This window comes from Pinus tabuliformis, chromosome 3_2 (genome assembly GCF_031772625.1).
Source record: "Pinus tabuliformis cultivar Carrire ecotype Pingquan chromosome 3_2, CPIR1, whole genome shotgun sequence".
NCBI classification, from domain to species: domain Eukaryota; kingdom Viridiplantae; phylum Streptophyta; class Pinopsida; order Pinales; family Pinaceae; genus Pinus; species Pinus tabuliformis.
The window spans coordinates 805,770,460-805,785,795 of NC_142302.1; positions in this window are offsets into that span (position 1 = coordinate 805,770,460).

A 15,336-nucleotide genomic window follows, 5' to 3' on the forward strand; every position below is an offset into this window, starting at 1 on the left:
AAGAAATGTAGCTGATGTCAAAGAGGCAAGAGGCAATGGTGATCATCAAAGGATCTCAAGGCAGCAAGGCTTCAAAAGTACATCAAGGAAACCTCCATCTCCCAGGTACCAAAGTTCATTTTATGGTTATTGTTATGCTTGCTCAAACTTTGGTCATATGGCAAAAGACTGTAGAGCATTTCATGGAGATAGATGTTGTGGTCCCCGACAATCTCCAAGAAATAATTTCACAAGAAGAAATCATGAATTCTTATTCATGAATAAAGTTGAATGCTTCAAGTGTCATAACATTGGGCATATGGCACGAGATTGTAACTTGACATGGGCTCTTACAGAAGCTAGACCCATGCAAAAGAAGAAAGTTACACAAGTATGGAGAAGGAAGGAAATACAATCTGAAAACCCCTTGAACTCCCCAACTGATCTAAATTTATTTTGAGAAGAGTCTGCCAAAAGAAGACAAGCACACACTAAAGGGGAGCTTGTAATTTTTTGTTTGCTGAACTGTATTAACAGTCATTTGTTGATGGAGGATGTATTGCAGCGCAGCAGTTGCAAATGAAATCTTTGTTAATCCCTCTGAAAGGTAATATGCAGCAGTGATGAAATCAGCAATGTTTTTGCTTTGTGTTTATGCAATATGCACAGAAATGCATAAAGAAGAAAAGATGGCAGCGCTGAAATGTAAAGAGCAGCAGCGAGATAAGAGAAAAATGCAAAGCATGGAAACCCTCACAGCAGTGGGAAGACAGAACATAAAACAGCAGTTTGGAAAATTTTTTTTTGGAGCACATAGATTAGAATGAACAGCAGTTTGAAATTTTTTTGTGGTGCACATGCATTAAAATGCATAGCAATGGAATGTAGTTTTCCTTTTATGTAAAGTGAGAGAATATACTCACAGCAGAGTGAGTATAATACACAGCAGATGGAAATGTTTTGTATTGGGAATGAAAATGCAAACGGTGAGAAGAAAATGAGAAGAAGGCAAAACGCAGCAGAACGTAAATGCCCAGTGGCTGAGAATGCAATGAAATTCTTTCACACAGCAGTAAAAAAAAATGTAATGTTTTTTTATGCAATGCAGCATGCAAAGAAATGCATAAAGAAAAACAAGGACAGCAGATTTTTAATGCACACTGGATGTATAAGAATGTGTGTGGTAGCAGAAAGCCAAAGGAATTGCACAGTAGTGCATTGTGTAAAAAAATGAAGACTAAGATTGTGTGAAGCAAGGGTGCATGAGAAAAGGCAGTAGCCTGTGTTATTTTTTTTGTGGAGAATGAAGTGCCAAGAATATGGGCACAGCAGTATGATGAAACAAACGGCAGCCACAGTGCAAATTGCAGAGGCAACGCAGCAGCAAATAAAAACCCAGGGATGACAGTCTATGGTTATGGGTATGGACAGTAGTGAATATGAAAAATGCAGCAGCAAGAAGTTATGGACAGCAGCATGATGGCAAGAAGGAGAAGCACACAGCAATGCAAATGTGAAAAATGCAGCAGCAAGAAGTTTTGAACAGCAGCACATGCAAAAGAAATCTTCCTTACAGCAGTAAAGGTAAATGTAATGAATTTGTTGTTCATTGAATTGAAATGCAACATATGCAACAGCAGTGAATGTAAGAAATGTTTACACACAGCAGTGTAAATTTGTAAGGTGGGACAGAGTAATTGTTCCAGAAAAGACAGAGTATTTTGTCTTTGAAAAATGCACAAGCAGTGCAAGTGTAGACACAGCAGTGTGGGGTAGACGTAGCAAAGAAGATGGCACAACAGTGCAGCGGAGAATATGCAGCAGCATAAAAGAACAGTGCAATGATTGTTTGTTTTTGAAACTGCATGTAAAGCAGTGTCTATTTGTAATCCCTCTGTTAATGAGGAAAGTGCTTTTCAGCACAGTCATTTGGTGAATCCCTCAGTCAAGAGGAAGATGCTTTTCAGCATAGTGTGGTAAATCCCTCTATCAAGAGGATGATGCTTTTCAGCATAGTCACAGGTGAATCCCTCTGTCAAGAGGAAGGTGCTCTTCAGCACATTGTTATGGTGAATCCCTCTGTCATGAGGAAGGTGCTCTTCAGCACAGTTTTAGGTTAATCCCTCTGTTAAGAGGAAGACAACTTTGTTTGTTTGTGAACTGCATCAGAAGCAGTTGGTGAATCCCTCTATGTGAGGAAGTGTTTGGGTAAGATTGAATGCCCAGCAGTTGAAATTAAAGGGGAGTGTTGAAGTCGTAATTTCAACGCAGCCGTGCGCATATCTCCAAAACCGCCAGATTGAAACCACAAAACCGCCCAGAGCATATCGCACCGCCTTCCAGCGAAAAGTTGTTTCTGTATATTTGCCTCCGATACGATATGGTGCAGACGCGTGGCTCTCACCATACGTCATCAACTCTGACATATCGGAAGCTAAAGTTCTGTGACAAACGACCTTCCGATATTTTCCTCCACCGTCAGATCTGCTCCCGTGCTCTCCATCGTCGATCTCCGAAGCTGCATACGGCCTGCGGCAAATCAATGGTTTGCATGGCGTGTGAGGATTCCCGTTGACCGCCGTAGAAGAGAATTTAATGGAGTTGGTGGTTGTTCGTAGTTTTTGGTGGAGACGTTTAATATGGTTATGGGCGCATTATTATATATGTTTTTTTTTGTGTATTGTGATATACGTTGTAGTGTAAAGACTAAGTGATATAGTTTTATGGGCATGGTGGCTGCGCACGATGGGTGTTATATTTTTTTATTACGAGCCATGAAATATATGCTCGTGGGTTTTTGCTCATGGATCTGCGATGAAACACACAGTAGTGTGTAGAAAAAGAACAGGGGGCCGTGTGTAATTTTTTTATGGAGTTGACCATTGTAAATGGAATGAAGGAGCAGTGAAAAATGTGCTCTGTAATTTTTGTTTCAACAAAGAAACAAAAGGTGTGTGGCTGAAGCGAAAGGGATGTGTGTTGACTTTTCTGAAGATATATATATAGTTTTGCACAGTAGTGCATGAAGACAGAGGGTGGAGCGCATGTATTTTCATGAGGTGAACTTTGTTTCTTTTTGCAAAAAGGAAATGCACAGCAGTGCGGGTAGTGAAGCAGACTCTTAATGTTTTTGAGATTCATATGTAAATTTGTTTTTATAGCAGTAATGTAAGAAAAGGGTTTTACAGCAGTAAACCCAGCTCAGTAAATTCTCAGGGTGAAAACAGAGTAGTGTTTTGTTGAGTGTATTTTTGTGGTGAATCCCTCTCAGCAAAGAGGATGAATGTTGTTTCAGGCTTTATATTTTAATGAATAGAAATGTTTCTGTGGCTGTGTAATACTCTGTTCTGAGATTTTTTTTTAATAGCTTCCCTGTGCAAAGGTCCTGGAAGGAATGAAATAGAGCATTGGCTCTGTGGTGTTTGTTTGTTTGGTTTTTGGTACTTTTCCCATGAAAAATACCCAACAACCCAACGCCGCCATAACCCTTTTGAATTGAAGGGGACGTAACCGACTTTAGTTTTGTATAAAGACAGTTGAGCTGGGATAGAAGAATGCAGAGTCGGGACGCACAGTCCTAATTGTATGCAGCTGTAGCTAGTTGGACATTTGGTTGTTCTGTGATTTTATGTTAATGGTTTCTTTGCTTGGAGATTTGGTTGTGCTGTGATTTTATTTTAATGTTTTCTTTTGTTATTCAACAACCGTAGCTGGTTACTCTGAACCTTCAATTGGTATCGGAGCGTTGTGTGCTCTGGCCAATCTTTCAAATATCATGTTTAGAAAAGTCCTCTTTAAAAAAATATATATTGAGTTTACTGCTCTAAAGCGTAATAATTCGAGGAAAGAAACGGAGGATGTTTTCGAACATGAAAGTCTAGGTTGCAATATTCTTCCTATCGAGCAAACAAATATCATATTCCCCTTAAAATGATTGCAAGTGGTTGTTCAGGCTGTGTACACGAGGGCACGAGGACTATTGTAGCGAGTGACATGGCACCGCAAGGGCATAAGCTAGAGGGTCATTTTTTTGGGTTAGAAACTGTAAATATTATGGTAGGTCAGAGTTAGTTAAAATTAAAGTGTCAGTTACCTAAATATTGTTAGAATTAATAGAGAAAGCGAAATTTAGTTTACTGTTTAGGTGTTTATTTTTTAGATAGGATTGAGATCCTACTTATTAGGGAGTGGTTCAAACTACTTGATTGTGAGAAAGTCTATATGTATTAGGTTGTTCTCTTGATTGAATGTAATAGATTGTGTGAGTGTTTGTACACTTTCTAAGTATCTTCCGTGGAGAGTCGTTTACTCATTTAGTTAATAAATCTGTTTTTTATTAAGTGAAGTTCAGTGATGAATTAAGAGTTTAGTGTAGTTCATATTTAGTCATTTAGTTAATAAATCCGTTTTTTATTAAGTGAAGTTCAATGATGAATTAAAAGTTTAGTGTAGTTCATATTTAGACTGTGACTTAATTGAGTTAAGTGTGTGCATATTAAATTATTTTAGGCTATTAGTTAGTCCAAAAAATTTTAAATATTGGTTACTTTATTCATTGTAATAAAAGTTTTTGCGTGATCAATAATCAAGTTTTTGTATGGTCAATAAAAAAGTAATAATCAAATTTTTCTGTGATCAATAAAAAATCCGCAAGTGTAGTTTATATTTAAAGTGTAACTTAACTGAGTTAAGTGTTTGTATATTAAATTATTTTAAGTTATTAATTAGTCCAAAAAAAATTTAAATACTTTATTCACTGTAATAATCAAATTTTTGTATGATCAATAAAAAAAACAGCAATTGGTACATTTTGTTTATGAACTTTATATTTTACCTCCTCTACCTTTCTAACCACTTCTGCCAACACAGTTGCTCTCTACCTTTCTAACCACTTCTACCAACACAGTTGCTCTATTCTGTTATTCTGTTATTTCAGACATTGCCTAACCGGAATTTCAAACTCCAGAAATTACATAACGCCTTTATCTCACATCCTACTCTTAGTGAGGAGTGACATAAGTCCTGTGCATAAATTTTACAGACATTTGCACAGACTAGATAGACAACACGACTGTTATTTCTTACATAAAAACAATTGTGAACGCATTCAAGGCGTTTATTTTCAAGAGGGTATATGCTACTGCATCAAATACCATTATGGTGGAAAACTAGTTCATTGTTCAATTGGTTCTAGAATTTCAACCTCTTTGGTGGTAAGTAGAGCGGCCATTCAAATAGATATATAAGATTGTAATGGAGCTTCATTTACACAATACTAAATGACAACTACGACTAAATTACTTACATTGATTAATTATTTAGTTAAAGCTAATCGATTGGCGTTCTTTAAATACCATTTAGTTAAAAATCCTAACCACACAGTTCTGCGGAGATGTAAGCGGTCCTAACAGCGGTTTGGCTCACACTGTTCGTTGTGCTGTTGTTGAAGAAACATGCAGCCGCCAGGAAAGGGTAAAATCGTTGGCTTTAGCTTACGCCTCTGGAAATATCGGCGGATGGTCTTTTTTAAATCATTGAAAGGAAAAAAATTAATAGCCGCAACGTAGCATAGTTTTTGCTTTTATTATTATCGTTAATTAATTGATTAAGCGTTGCTTTTATTATTATCGTTAATTATTTGATTAAGCGCTTGCCTTTCTATTTATACATATTTATTTTTGAATAAAGTTGATCACCGCGTTTGCCTTTCTATTTATAGATATTTATTTTTGAATAAAGTTGATCATCTTTTGAATCCTGTAAACTTATATTGTTGATGTTGAGCCATTTTGCAGTAAGGAGGATGCCCTATAATGCTATGATTTTTGCCTGGTTGTTGGTTCCCCTACCTCCCTCCCAATATGATAGTAGGAGACAAGCTGGGTGACTATGAGATTGCCACAACAGCATTGTTTATTAGAGGAGGCACCATCAAGAAAACCAACCAGGAACTTTTGCCACACATCCAGTCATTTTACCTTCCCCGGTTTCTGATTTTCTTGGAACCAATTTCTGAGAAATAGGCCACAATCCCAACATTGTAGTCCTTACATCCACCCTTATATGTTCAAATATATTTTGATTCCTACATCGCCAAATGCCCAAGAAGATGTAAAAGGGTAATGTACATGAATCCTTATGTGTCTCAAACCAATGTTTAAGACATGTCTCTAGTGAAACGTTATTCCAAACTGCCTCAATCTCTAAGGTGTGAAGGACTGTGTTCTAGACTTCAGAAGCAATTGGGCACCTCAATAAAAGGTGAAGCACATCCTCTGAGTAATGCATATTCTAGGGCCAATAAAGCCACTTCGAGAAAGGTTCTCTCAAGTGAGGATTTTATTGTGGCAGGAAAGCGAGCCAAAACACTTGAGTTTATGTGGAAACTCCCAAGTCCAAGACTTTTGTAGGCAAATATGATCCTCACCTGAAGGTGAAGATTTGGAAATATACTTGTATATTTCACTGACAACGATCTGACTCTTATGTGTTTGACCAGCCCAGCACATCCGATCCATCTCGTCTGAAATAAAGATCCTTGCAGCCTTTACCTGCATAATATATTGTTCCCACTCTTTGGCCTAATACCCAGAAATTCCAATATCTTCTTCCCTGAGCCATGACTATAAATTAGGAAAATGATCCCGAAAAGAAACAATATGAGAAAAATGAACGATACCTCTTCCGTGAAGATGTTGTAGGAGAGGAACAGATAAAGTATGATTTCCTTGTAGAACCCTAATGGTATCCAAACCTACTTCGATTCTAGTACCATTACCTACCTCCCAACAAAGGCCCCCAAATAACCAATGTTTGTTCCTCATCATACTACACAAAATGCAGGAGGAGGAATGTACATATCTTGCATCATCTTTGATCCAGACATCATATTCCTTATAATCCAAATACTTACCTCTAATGATTTGTGACCAGATGCCCCAACCAGACAAACTTCCCCATAAACTCTTGCAAATTAGTGCCCGGTTGAAAAACAGTATGTCCAAAATCCCCCATCCCCCCTCATCTACAGCTTTGGCAATAAGGGGCTGGCGAACCAAATGTATTTTCTAAGATTAATTATTGCCAGTTCACAGTGTTCTGGCCAGGATAGCATCTATCTTGTGTATGATTTCCATCGAAAACATATATAAGTGCATTCAATAGATCAATAGGGACAATAAGACAAATCTGATCAAAATAATTCTACCTCCTATGGAAAGCCACCTGAACGACCAATGCGCCAATTTGTGTTCAAATTTTTGAATAATCCAACCCCAGTCCGCATTCAATTAATGGTTCGGTTTTATGTTGAAACCTAAGTACACAAATCTAGAATCCAATGGCAAAGTAGTGATCCCGAAAAGGTCACAAATCTGCGTTGTAAATTCATCTTCCAAGTGGACAAAAATCAGTTTAGATTGCCTCATATTCATGATAAGTCAGCAAGCAAAGCCGAAGGATGTAACGATGTGGTGGAAATAGGTCCATTCGGGAATAGAAGACACTCCACCAAATAAGATTTCATCAAGAAACATCACATGGGAGACATTGATTTGTCAAGTCATCTTGATGCCCTCAATCAATCCTCTATCTTTGTATTCAACTATCTTTCTACTAAGTGCTCCCATGACGAGAAGAAAGACTATGGGAGACAAAGCGCATCCTTGACCAAGACCTCTGGAAGCTTTGAAAAAGGAAGTTGGGAGTCCACTGATAATAACAACAAATTTGGTAGTATTCATACATGCCATAATCCAATTGATGTTTTGATGGTGAGACCGATTTTATGTAGGATCAGTCTCAAGAGTTCCCAGTCAACGCTATCAAATGTTTTATTTAAATCAATATTCATAAGACGTGCTTTGAGACTCCTCATCTTAATGGAATGGAGGTATTCCTGCACAATGGCCACTGCATCGTGTATCTGTCTCCCCTCTAGAAACCCAAATTTCTCAAGTGAAATGTGATCCATCAAAAAAAATTGAGTCTACAAGCAATAAGCTTAGAGATCATTTTATAGACAGATTTGGAAAGGGATATGGGGTAAATAGGATGCTTATTTTTAAGAATTAATGCGATGAAAGTTGCATTAATGTGTCTAGATATGAATACCTTGACCCTGGATTCTTCTGCCACTGCCAGGAGATCCGAGGACATAAGCTCAAAGAAATGTATATGCAATTTAACCCCCCACCCATCAACTCTGTGGCTCTTTTCCTTAGCACATGCAAGAAGGACACTATGTAATTCCTTAATTGTCACTGGTCTACCCAAATCATCATTCTTGGACTCTTGGAACATCAGAGGCAATTTATTGATGAAGTCTATTTGTGTGTGGAAGGAGGGATTTTTGCCAAAGTCGAGACCCTTAAAATATCGAAAATCAGCCTATTCAATGTTTGTCTGAGAAGTGTATAATATGTCCCCTTCATCACAGATATTCCAAATGTCATTTTCTTTCCTCTTCATAGAGGAAAATCCATGGAAAAATTGGGAATTCTTATCTCAAGCCGCTACCCACGTAGCCCAGCTTTTAAGTCACGAAGCCTCTTCTTGAGCTTTACAAATTATTCTTTTCTTGGCTTCCAGATCTAGAATCTAGTTTTTGCAGACTTCAGAGGAAAAAGATGGATCGTTTGAATCGAAGAGAACACTCAGAGAAACTTCAATAGATTCCAAGGTCTATGATTCAACTTTTTTCTGAGTTGAAACCCACTTTCAGACCTCTCGCTTCATACTTTTAAGTTTGTTGCAAATATTATAAATATTATTTGTACTCAGTTGTATATTGGGATCCTTCCAAACCTGATGAACAATATCAAAAAATTCCTTATGGGCCAACCATGAGTCGTTGAATTTGAAGGGGAGAGCCTTGAGACAAGATTCCCCAACCCAAGTGATTAGAATCGAGATGTGATCTGAAGTGAAAGAAGGGATGATCTAGGATTTAAGATCCACTAGACCCACAACGAGGTGATCTTTCACCAAAAAATTGTCCAGACGCTTTGAAATGCATTCAATCCCTGTCTCATCATTGTTCAAGGTAGGAACAATCTTAGATGGGGTGATATCACGGAAAGACAAAGAGTTGAAAAGATAAGAAAAATGAGTCTCCAGATTGTCAGACTTGGCCTTATCACCCCAATTCTCATTGCAATCAAGAGTTTAATTAAGATCCCCAGCCACAATGAGGGAAGTCAACTCCAACAACCCAAGGTAAATGACTCGATTCCAGAAATATCTTATGCCTATATATGGAGCATATATATTAATGATGTAGAGCTGAGAGGTAGAGCCCTACAAATTCACAGATAAGAGAATACTTGCAGGTATCAAGGAAATAAGAAAGTTGAGACTAGAAGGCTTCTAGGCCACCACTAAACCTCCAGAGAGACCACATGAACTAGTGTCACAGACGAACCACCCAGGTAGATTCTAAGTAGGATTTCCCAATATCTCTCCTTAGGAATCATAGTTTCTTGAAGAAGAATGGCGTCCCGATTTTGTGTGAGAATAAGACCTCTTAGAGAGCGAGATTTGTTTCCAACCCCCAACCCCCTTATGATAAGGGACATAACAATCATGTGGAAACCAAAGAATCGAGCTTGTCCTCTCTAAGGACCCGAGTATCTAGAGAATCTGCAGTCAATAATCTACCAAGAGAAGAAAGAGAAGCACAATCATTCACAAGCAAAGTTGAGGTCATACAAGATGTGAGTTTTTTGTATTTTGTGGATTTCTTTTTCTGTGGAAGCGAAGATTTATCGAAAGCAAACGCAGAAGGGGAAGTGACTTTCCTTGGCACCTCCCTCAGATGGGAAAATGACTTCTTGATGGACAGGGGGTCCATGCCAATAGAATCATAGAAGGAAAAGGCTTCCAACTCTTAGTATCTAGGGAAGCAGATACAAACTGAAAATAAGATGAGGGGGGAGCGGGAGTCCTCAAAGGAGAATGGTGCAAAGGAGGAGATGGGGGAATCGGGTCAAAAACCAACAAAGGGGAAAGAGCACTAGATTCAGGGGGATGGTGTAATGAGTCCCCACCTAGTGAATCCCTATTAAGGGGGACTCCAGAGGATAAATCAGGAGAAGATACAATATTAGGGGTCGAAAAATTAGCAGAAGGAGGACTTGAATTACCTAGAACATACAAATTATTTTCATCCAACCCTTTGCGGGCCTCAGCTAAAAGTGAATAAGAACATCTCCACATTGATATATGTCGACCATGCAGATGGTGATTCGGACAGGTTTCTAGGAGGTGACTCGTTGAGTGACAAGACAAACACGTGTATGGGATCCCCCAGTAATCAATGTTTAGTTTGTGTGAGAAGCACCAAGAAAAATCTAGCATCGACATAAGACCACCTCTGAAATTGACTTTGATGGGCACCTAGGAAATTTTCTTATCCATCTGACCGATGTTCCCCTCAACACAATAGTATAAATTACTGATTGAATTGGCAATGCCATTTATCACCAAGAAGTTCCATAGCTCAAGAGGGAGGCCCAACAATTTTGCCCAAACAATCTGCCGACGAGCGGATTCCTTGTGAGGGTTAAATTTGGCATGTCATTTCTGTAATATAAGGTAGCCCCTTCCTTTTACCCAAGGCATGCCAAGGATGAGCTCAACATCTTTGATGTGAATGTAAAACTTGAAGAGTTTTTAAAACAATTTTGCAATTGTAAATTATATGTGTTTTGGGTAGATGATAAATTTACTAAACACATAAAAGATGAATTTTATCTCAGTTTTGTAGAAAATAAAGAAGACATCAGTACCATAACAGCATACACAAGACAAAAAATGATAAAGGAGTTCACCCCTCCTAGGCTACATCTCCTGGTCCAGCTTCCAATGTTGGGCCTCTTTCATTATGCTCAAAAATATGTGTTTACATCAAGTTATAGTGCTCAAAATGCTAAAACAATGTCTCTAATGGCTCCAAAACAGTAAAAAACCCCCATTTTGGTTCTTTCTGCACCTCATTTGGCCAAAAACTGAGAAATTTATGCTTGTTTCTTCATTTTCCGAAATTCTATAGCTAACAATCCTCTAATTCGGCCTAAACTTGGCTTGAGTGCCCAAAACACAGAACCGGCATGCAAACCTGGCCTACATTCTCGCTCATTGGGTGAATTTGTAGGATCATTAAGGGCACCATTAATCCCCCAGTCTTGAAATTCTTGGTCGCATGGCGGCCATATGACTGCAAAAAGTGCCGAAATTTGGGGGCTTTATCTAGCCCTTGTCTCCACACGCACCCCTAGTCTTGTGGTGCATCTGATGACTATGGGTTGGCCCCTCCTCCATGTGGGTTGTTGGTCACATTGAGGAACCATATGTCTTGGGGTTGTCCCCTTGTGGCTGGCCCCCATCTCTTTTGTGTTCTCGGTTATGGCTGTGGGCATACGACTGTGCAAAGGGTCGTGAGGGTTGGGCTATGCCCTAGCCCTTGGCCCCCCACCCATGGTCCTATGGTGCAGGGGTGGCAAAGGGGGCTAGGGCTTAGCCCGACCCCTCCCCCATATGCATGTTCATACACTTTAAATAAAACCATTCAACCTTGTTTAAATAAGGAACATGGTGGTGTGGTGGTGCCGACCTTGGTTAATATGTGTGAGGTTTTGGTTTTGAACTCCATAGAGGTAGCTCAGCCTCATAAAAAAATTGTGGTCGGCCATGAGGAGGCCACATGGAAGCCACTGGTTGGCCCATGTGGCACTCCCTCATTGAGCCACCACACCAAATCGTCAACCAATAGAAAACCACCAAATGGAAGCAACCATGCTGAGCCAAGTTTCGACCGTTCATTGGTTGATGGAGGACTATTCAGTGTGCCAATTCATGGATCAGTCAACGTACGGACTGTTGATTGGGCATCCCTACAACCCAAGTATCAATTTTTTTAGTTGTTTCCCAAAACGAATAGAACATGATTTTGGGATCATTTGATGTCGGATTTGAGTGAAATGAGTTGTGTTGGATTTAGGTCACCGAGATCTATCTAGTCATTTAGGTTTTGAGCTCTATTGAACACTTTGAATTTTGAGCACTATTTTGATCCAACAGATCACTCCTCCCCATTGGAAGCTTTTGGACCTCCAAAAGCTCTTTATCATTCAAAAAATAGATGAGGGTATAGTTCCCTCACCCTTCCAGTCTCAATCCATTGAACTTTTCTTGAATTTGTCATTTTGAGCTTTTCATCAAAATACATCATTTTCCCTGATTAAATAGCATTAACAAGAACAAATAATAAATATTTACAAAAAAACATTAAATATTATAATACTAATAAAAATAATACTAAATATTTTTAAGAATTACAAAAAAAGATTTTAATAACAAATAATTTAGGTATATATAGACATAATAAATTACTTACATAACAATAATAATGAAATCTCATTATAAACAATTAAGAATAGCATCATAAATTTCAGCAAACATTAACCATAATCAATAAGCAAAATTTAATTATGAGGCATAATGTCAAAATGAGACAAAATATAAAAGTGTAACATTAATATAATAAATAAACCATAAACCATTAATGGAGACTCAACATTAAGCGTCCAAACCATTAATGGATGCGCAATAAGCATTAAGCATCTAATAAGAAAGACATAAAAAGCATTAATGGAGGCAGTTTATAAAATCATTAATAACATTAATATTAATCAAATGATAAGGCTAACATAAAGAGGAGCTTTAACTAAGAGCATAGCATAGTAAATATCATCAATAATAATATAGATAATACGAGCAAAATAATATTATAGAATTAAAATAGCATTAACAATAACAAATAATAATTATAAACATAGAAACATTAAATATTAAAAATACTAATAAAAATAATACTAAATAATCAGAGAAGTACAATAAAGAGATGTTAATAACAAATATAGTATTTATAAGAAGACACAATAAACAACTTTCATAATCAACAATAATTAAATCACATTTTAATTAATTAAGAAGAGCAGCATAAATATCAATAAGCATAAACCTTAATTAATAAGAAAAATTTAATTAGAAGGCATAATGACACAATAAGACAAAATATAAAATTATAATATTAATATAAGAATTAAAAATAAATTACAAGGTAGTTATTAAATATAGGTATAATGAAAAATCAAAAGCTTAAAACAAATAAATTAAATCATCAAATAAGAACAAGAGTCGGCCATTGAGCTTCACATCCTGGGTTTTCATATTTATACCTAAATTTTCCTTCTTTTCTCCTCACAATTTGTCCTGATGATGAGTCTAGTTTCAGACTCGAAACGTCGACTTCAAAACATGAACACTGTGGAAAATCCGAATTTCATTCAAAAATCACACCACAGTAATTTGCAAACTAAAATAGTTACCCTGCACGGAGGGGAGACTTGGAAAGAGATTCGTAATCTCGAAAAAGCGAGGGTTAAAATAAGGAGAAAAGAAGCTGATCTAAATTTTCTGAAGCAATGCAGAGACTCAAATCTCACACCTAATTTTGCATACATAAAACACAGGTTACATAACCAAAAATATCACAGAATTTTTGAAAGATTCAGCAAAACTCTGGTCCGCCTTGAAATTCGAAAAACCAGAACCTCCTTGGCGAAATTATCCTCAGCCGCCTTCAAATCGCACCTGAAACTAGCAGCGTCAATAGAGCAGGACCTATGGAAGGTAATCGATGCATCCGCAGCCCTGAATGCCAATAAAATGAAAGAAAACGCAGAATCTAAGCACCAGAGAAAACTAAATAACATGGTAAAACGTGAGAGAAGCAAAGAAACGCACAACCCAAGTGATTCTACCCCAGCCACCAAGCAATCGAATTCGCACGCGCAGAGGACTCAAGGAAGAACGTGGACAGAGCGAAGTTCAACACGGCTACGCATCAAAATTGATAACTCTACGGTGCATTCGCTGTCTGCTTTCGATTTGAATAATGAAATACACGGCAGCAAGGGAGAAAAACAATTAATAAACATAATCAGCGACGCTAAAATAACCGCAGCACAGTCTGATAATCACGGCAGCATTGAGGTTATCGCTTCAGAGGAAGCATCACATACGACTGGAGGCAAGGTAGACTGCGGAGTCAATGGCGAAAGCAGCATCATAAAGACGGCCAGCTCGATTATAAACCCTCAGACCAATGACCCCAGCAATATGTTGGATCAGCAACCAATAAAAACAGTCGTGACCACTTCGCAACGTGACAACCCTGTAGGTAACAACCGCTGGAACGAAGATGATAAAGCCGCATCAGAGGTGGGAGCAAGTAACGTGGAAAGCGCCCATAAACACAGGTACGCTCTGAATACCATTTCATGTGAATCTGATGTTAATAAACATTTTATTAGTAATGAAATTAATAATATTAGCATAGAAAACAAATGTCCCAGCACAAGTCAAGAGAACATCATAGATAATGGGAACATAGAAAATAACCCTATGAACAGTAACATGAATAATAGAAAAGTAGTCAACATATCCTCTTATGAGCTGAAAACAGAAGAAATGGAAGTCCTCAACAAAGGTCTTAACTTTGCTTTAGCCCCTAACAAAATCCCCAATGAAGAAATCATTTGCAACCTTGAAGATGGAATTAAGTCTCTCAAGGATGATGACAAAGAACTCATCAGGCAGGAAGTCGCTGTTATCCTTAGAAAAGCCAAGCCGCCCAGGAAAAACCTAAACCCTGATCAACTTAAAGCCCTAAAAAACCTTAGAAATAATAAGGACATTGTCATTTTAAAAGCCGACAAAGGTGGCGCCACTGTCGTTATGGATTATGTTGATTACATAAGCAAAATGAAAGACCACCTATACAACAGTGGTAGCTACAAAAAGCTAGAGAAAAACCCCATCTCCAAAATCACAAACCTCGTAAAGAAAGCCATTAAAGAAACTAACCTTGATGATAAAATAAAAAAGAGACTGACACCTAACAGCGAAATCACCCCCAGAATCTATGGAGCCCCTAAAATTCATAAAAAAGATGTCCCCCTAAGACCCATAGTCAACACCATAGGGTCTCCCACTTATGAGTTAGCCAAGTACGTCGCTAGCATTCTGTCCCCTCTTGTAGGTAAGACTAGCTCTTTCATTAAAGACTCCAATCAATTTGTAAATCACATAAAAAACACCAAGCTAGAACCAGGAGACAAAATCGTAAGTTTTGACGTTGTCCAGCTCTTCACCAAAATTCCCCTAGATGACGCTATTCAGGTAGTCAAAGATGTAGCAGATCCCCAGACCGCTAAATTAGCAGAAATCTGTCTCCGCTCTACCTTCTTTTCCTTCCAGGGTGAAATATTTGAACAAACTTCAGGTGTTGCTATG